The sequence below is a fragment of the Cryptomeria japonica genome, chromosome 3, assembly GCF_030272615.1.
Source record: "Cryptomeria japonica chromosome 3, Sugi_1.0, whole genome shotgun sequence".
In the NCBI taxonomy this organism is placed as follows: domain Eukaryota; kingdom Viridiplantae; phylum Streptophyta; class Pinopsida; order Cupressales; family Cupressaceae; genus Cryptomeria; species Cryptomeria japonica.
In genome coordinates this window covers 684934262-684941646 of record NC_081407.1, presented here as the reverse complement: position 1 = coordinate 684941646, position 7385 = coordinate 684934262, and positions in this window count along the sequence as shown.

Below are 7385 nucleotides of genomic sequence, written 5' to 3'. Positions count from 1 at the left end.
CCATAGAATTCTATATTTGGTCTAGGTTTCCAACTTTCTCCTCTATCTATATTCCCTCCTAGGTAGTTTGATGCCTATATGATTTCTACTTTTTAAAAATTGCTTCTTTCTTCAAATCACTTCCTACTACATCTCCTTATCAATACATTAAAAAATTTCATCCTTCTTCACTTTCATCTGAACAAGGTTGTATCCTTTTTAGGCTTCTCAAAGCCCTCTTGATCACTCTTCCTCCTCCTACATGCAGTAAATTTCCTACAAACATCCAACCAACACTTTTTTCTTGTACATATCATTGATTAAACAATCCTACCAATGAATGTCTAGCCTTGAAACTAAAATTGATTACATTCTCAACATATGTGTCATCACGATTCCTCATATTGATGCACATATCTCTTCTTCCATGACTCGTGAAGTTGGGAATAACCTCTATTTGGTTCAAATGTTATTCTTCCTCTATTAAGGCATTGAGGTCACCTTTTTCATAAAATATAAAATATTTATATTATTATCATGAGGTTCCTTTGTTGTGGCATGAGATCACTTTTGACATCACAATACAATTAGGCTCACCATTATTATTAATAGTGCATTGTATAGAGTTTTCGTCTATCTTTTTTTCTTTTATTGTGTTTTTCATTGTGTATAAAGCATAACCCTTTTTATGAAACTTCCACACCAAGATCTCTTTGACCTTACTAATTCAATTTTCTCCTTTTTTTGTTTGATATGTGGTATTCCCCTTTGTGAATGCATTATTTATTTTTCCATGTGTGTGTGCGTGCGTGTGCACGCACATGTGTGTATATATATATATATGTATGTATGTATGTATGTATGTATGTATGTATTGATTTGTGTGTGTGTGTGTGTGTGTGTGTAGTGTACATATATGTACATTTTTTATTTTATTAACATATATGTACATATATATGCATAAATATAAATATATTTACATATATGTGTGTGTGTATGTGTGCATATACAAATATATGTATGTATTTATGTATGTATGTGTGTGTGTGTGTGTGTGTGTGTGTGTGTGTGTGTGTGTGTGTGTGTGTGTGTGTGTGTGTGTGTGTGTGTGTGTGTGTGTGTGTGTGTGTGTGTGTGTGTGTGTGTGTTTGCATGTATATGTATATGTATATGTATATGATGTATTTGTGTGTGTATGTGTATATATATACATACTTGTGTACATACACACACACACACATGTATGTATGTATGTATGTATGTATGTATGTATGTGTATGTGTATGTGTGTGTGTGTGTGTGTATGTGTATGTGTATGTGTATGTGTATGTGTATGTGTATGTGTATGTGTACGTGTATGTGTATGTGTATGTGTATGTAAAGTGCACAACTTTGGCCAGGTTTTGGTAAACCTGCATATTAGGGCATGATACTTTAGATGTTCTCCCCTATTAGAAATATCCCCGCCCAAATGCACCTCTAGAATTACTTCAGATTGACGAAATGACATTGGGCTACTTTGATTTGGAATCATTCCATCTATGGGAGAAGATTTCGCAATCGAAGGATCTAGAGCATCCAAGCCTCTCACAAAACCTTGCACAATAGTGACTACCACCGAGACATGATCTGACATTTCAAAGCATGGCCTTTTTCAGTTAATAATTTTTTTCATGTATAATATATCTATTTTATAAGAAAAATAAAATATTTTAAAGATAAGATTATAATATTATTTTTCAATTAGATCTTGAATAAAATTTAATATCAATTTAGAAACTTTTTTTTGAAATGGCATTGCTCTTACAAGTCTCTCCATAAAATATTTGATTATGAAAGTAGCACATGCCTTGAGTAAATATTAATAAACAATATTATGATAAATTGTAGAAAACTAAACTACTACAAATTTAATTGAATATGATTGATAAAATAAAATAATATACCACCCACCAAAATTTAAATCCCAACAAAATAATCTAGAATTCACAATAGCAACCAGATTAGAGCCTTCATTTTATTTAGTAAAAATATTTGTTGTAATTCTTAATTATTATAATTCTAAATGTTGTTATTTTAAAATTATAATATTTTAATTATCTTTATGTAATATTAACTATAACTTTCACCTTAATAAAATAATATTAATAATTATAATATAATATAAATATTATACTAAAAATATACATTTTTCTTAAAAACGTAGTCTTAAATTAATTTTTATATATATAACTATAATTATAATAATAATATTAATCTTAAACTTAATTATTATTATATAAGTGTTTAACATTAATTATAGTTGATCTTTTATTAATAATTATAAAATAATATAATACAAACACTAGAATAAAAATAGACATTCATTAATGATTAAATAGCTTTTGTTATCGATAAATTGTGAGATATAGGCCCACTCTGATAAATCATGGATATGTAAGAAAAGAAGAAAGCTTCAAACTCAAAACCATGGAAATAAGAAGATGAAGAGATAGAGAGCAATACATAGAAAACAAAAAAAAAAAGTAGCATTATAAGAGAACTCAATCACTCAAACAAACACCTCCATAGATCAATCATTCTTTTGTTTCCACTTGCTCCTGGTGAGGAGCACTTCCATTGTCCATTGTGTGCCCTTATCTATCAAATCCAAAGAAGAGTTGAGACAATCCATGTGAGATAGTGGTTTGGAAATGTTAACCAACACACACACTCTGGTAAACTGCCTCAAAGCCGAACACGAATCATTGTCCATTTTGATGAAAGAGCCAACATGATTGATAAGGTATTTCATTAGACCTGCACTTCACATAACCAAAGGTAGGTTATAGATCCAAATACAAATCAAAATGAGAGTGATACAAACATTTGCATGATCAAAGAAAGGGGACCAAGTGTCATGAAGAAACCAGATCTACCATAGAACCATGGACCATTATCCAAAACAAACTTGCAATCCTTAGTAGTAAGAAAAGAAACCATAAAAAACCATTATCTAATAAATTCACTTTGGGAGTTGACAAATTTCCCCAAATACTCTTACTCCATGCTAAAAACTCCTTCATAGACAATCTCTTCCCTAGTGCTCTGAAAACCAAAGCCTTAGATCCAATATCTATAGAAGCCTCTGAAATACAATCATTCAATAAATGAAAGTCTACTGGCTCGTCAACTAGATCCACTTTAGTGTTGCCCAAATACAAAGCGGGGTAGATTATGAAAAATTCGTTGTGGGGGGGAATTAGGAGCAAGGGAAATGCTTTCCCTAGACCCCACAAAATAAGACACCCCTTGGGCAACAAACCCTAGATCGACTGAGGGGTTGCCTTTCACAATTTGGTTTTTGCAAAAAGAATTGCATGAATTAGCCATATTTTTGCACAACTTGTAGATTATGAAAAATTTGTTGTGCTTTTATTTTGTCCATGAACTATGCACCCACTTCACTTCCTCACTTTGTTGCTCACGTGTGCATGCTCACACGTTGCTCCTTAGGTAATATAAAAAATTTACATTTTACCTTTGTAAAAGATAAATATTTATCAAGTGCGGTCAAAGAAAAATATTTCAATTTAAATGATTAAAAGTTATTAATTTTTTTTTATATATATATTAAAATAATTAAAAGGAAAATTATGATTTTCAAAATGTATTTAGAAATAGAGTGATTTCAAAAAAAAATTATATAAAATTATAGTTATAAAGAATCTATGGTCTTGCCTTATAATTATGTGGGGATGGGAGATCAAATAAACAATTTTCAGTTAGCCCTCCCCCCATCCCCCCATGTTACATAGTTATGGATGATCTAAATCCATTGAACACCTTACCCAATCTAGGTCTTATTTGTGTAGAGGGACCTATCCTTTCTAACTAAGCCTGGGTGGGAGTAATTGAATCATCAACTATAGAACTTTAACCCCCCACCCAAGCATGTTCTACGTTTGTTTTTTTAATAGAAATATTTGTTGTGTAATATTTGCAATAAATAGTTTAATTTTTTATTTTAATTGTGTACAATTTCCAATTCTTATGAGTTTAAATCCTATAAAAAAAAGTGAAATAGAAATTTATTGTAAATATAAAGAAATCTCAAAAAAATCTATTAAGGAACAAAACTTGTTTTTATAAAATTAATTAAAAAAAAAAATTAAATAAATAAAATCTTATAATTGATAGAAATCTATTTTTTACTAACTAGTTAATGCTTTAATGAATGCAATACAAATACTACTAGCAATTGCACCTTGGTGTGCAATGGGTGTGCCAAAGAGGTGTGGAAGGTCAATTCGAGGAAAATTTGGTCAATTTTTTGCATAAATTTTTGTAGTACATGAGATCAATCGGTATACCATTAGGAAAATGATGGTGTTTGTGCAAAAAAGATCTCTATGGAGCAATGATAGCTTCAAATCCACTTACAAGTATCCAATCATAATTGAAACAAAACCTTCACATTAGGAAGATAAATGTTCCACTACCATCAGGCTCATCTTATGTTTGCAATCAAGTGAGGGGAGAGAGAGGTAGAGACAGGGATAGAAAGAGGGAGAGATAGAAGCATGTATCACATGCGTTCATGGTATATAAAATAATCCCCCTATTTTCAAAAAATATTGCCCTAAACTCTTCTTTTATCGCCCCCTACCAATACATAGCCCAAATTTTAAAAAACCCCTATTTTCACCAAATATTGTATTTTTTCATAGACCAAATTAAAAATCCCCCTATTTTCACCAAATAGGCAATATAATGTTTTTTATTCTTAGGATATTAAACCCCCCAATATGAATGCACATGATATAATATTGCCTAGGTAGTGAAACCCCCATGGATAGAGGAGGGAAGAGTAAGAGAGAGGGGTACTGTAAAGAGATAAAGATAGAGGAGAAGATAGAGATGGAGATATAGATGAGATGGAGATAAAGATAGAGAAAGAGGAGAGGAAGATGTCAGAAGTATGTGTTGATATAGTTGTCATTGATGTCAAACTTATTGTTCTGGATTGGCATTGGTCTGGAATGTCTATGGTGCAGAGATATCTTGTTGTGTTGGTGTTGCAGGTGTTATTTGGTTGTTTTGGAAGTTTTTGGGTCTAGAAAGTATTGTTGATGTTTCTTATTAAGGCTACCTTTGTTGGACATAGTTTTGGTTTCATGGATATGATAGTTCTATGGCCAAAAATATATTTGTGTTCTTTGGGTGTTGTAGCATTGTTCATTGTTGGTCATAACATTCTATGCTTGACCTATCCTTAGATCTGGATATGAGTTGTGGGAGATTTTTTGATGTGTTATGGGTCTCACCATAGCATGTGAAGATCCTGATTTGAGTTGCTTGCATTGTAGAGTATGTTTTGACCATCAATTGCTTATATGGATGCGTAGTCTGTGGATATGTTGTTAATTATATTTCGGTGATTGCAAATTGGTGAATAATCTTTGGAAGATGTGTTTTGGTCCTCTCTTTCTCCTAAATTGAATTAGTGTGTGTATTTTTGGTCTGAAAGGTATATTTTGGTTAAAGTAGACTTGGTTCAAGCTTTGATGATCTATCTTGTATATAAGGAATGTGTATGATTGAGTTGTGTAAGGAAGAAGAGTACAAGAAGAATGTAGATGTATGATGCAGAGATAATCAGTGAGGTTTGGTGAAGTGCATAGAAGAAGAATTATGTTTGAATGATATGCAAGTTGTGCTGAGACTATGGTGGATATATGACACAGAGTGTTGGCAGTTGAGGTCTCAGTTGTGTGTGTGTTTTGATGTTGGTCACTTGATGTAGAGTTCAAGGACAACTTCATGATCAGGAGATCCTTCTTTACATATAATTTTGTATCTTGCCCTATTGCAGTTAGTTTCAAGTTTTGCAAGTCCTCTTTTGTATCTTTCCCCATGAGCCGTTAGCCTTAGTTTGCAAGTCTGGAGCAGTGAGCTCTTTTATTTGTATCTGATATACATAGTGTATATATTTTTGTGTGCAGGTGCTCATCGTGGTTTTTTCTCCGTTTGGATTTTTCATGTAGAAAATTTTGGTGTTAATGTGTTGGATGTGTGTTGATGTTTAATTGCTTATGTGTTGCATTAATTTTTTGTTTTGGACTGATTCACCCCACCTCTCAGTCATGCCTTGGGTTCAACAGAAGATGGAGAAAAGGATAGACAAAGAGAGAGAGAGATGGGATACAATTACATTGATCAAAAAGCTTGAAAAATAAATAGAAAGAGAGAAAGGGAGAGATAGAAAGATAAAGATAGAGATATAGAGGTAGATAGAGATAAACAAATAAAGTTAAATGGATAGATGAAAAACAAAATGGAGATATTGATATAAAGAGGAAAAGAGATGTGAATATATAGGTCTAAAAGAGGAGAGAGAGAGATAGAGAGAGAGAGGGGGGGTGGATAGATAGAGGGGGAGAGAGGAAGATAGAGTTAGAAAGGAAGATAAATTGAGAGAGAAAGATATAGAGAGGCCTATAGAGGAAGAGGGAGATATATATATATGGTGAGATAGAGATATAAGGAGATAAACAAATAGAGAGAACTATGAGAACTCAAGATAAATAAATAGATATGTCTAGAGTGAAAAAAATGGCGAGATAGAGAAAGAGATAGACATATATTGGAAAAGGAAGGAGATAGATAGAGAGAGAAGCAAGAGAGAGATAAAGAGAAATAGAGAGATAGAGATATATCATACAAGAGAGATAGAGTGAATGAGAGAGAGAGGTGTGCATAATGATATATTGATAGCAAGGGGAAGAAAGATACATGGAGATAGAAATGGAGGGGGCAAGAGTGAGAGAAACAAGGTGATAGAGACAAGTAATAGAGAAAGTTTTAGAGAGGGGGAGGGAAATATAGAGAGATAAAGAAAGAGATAGGGAAGGAGAAACATGAAATTTGTGTGTGTGCGTGTGTGTGTGTGTGTGTGTGTGTGTGTGTGTGTGTGTGTGTGTGTGTGTGATTTAGATAGAGGAGAAATACAGAGATATAAAAAGGAGTGGTGGGGAGAGAGGGAGAGATAGAGAGAGAGGGGGGGGAAGAGAGGGAGAAATAGGGATAGAAAGAGGTAGAGATAGGAATAGAAAGGAGAGAAAAAGTAGATATAAGCTGTGGAATAGAGAGGGAGAGATGGAAGGAGAGAGAAAGAGGGAGACAATAAATGTGAGAGAGAGAGAGTGCGATAAAGATAAAGATATAAGAATTGATATATAGAGAGTAGGGTATAAGAGAGACATACATAGAGAGAGAGGAGAGGGGGAGAAATAGAAAGCCTATGTCTATGTGAGCGATAGAGATATAAAGATATAGATAGGGAAGGAGAAACAAAGAATGTGTGTGTGAGTGAGAGAGATATTGAAATAAATATAAAGAGGGGGGAAGATATATATAAATAGATA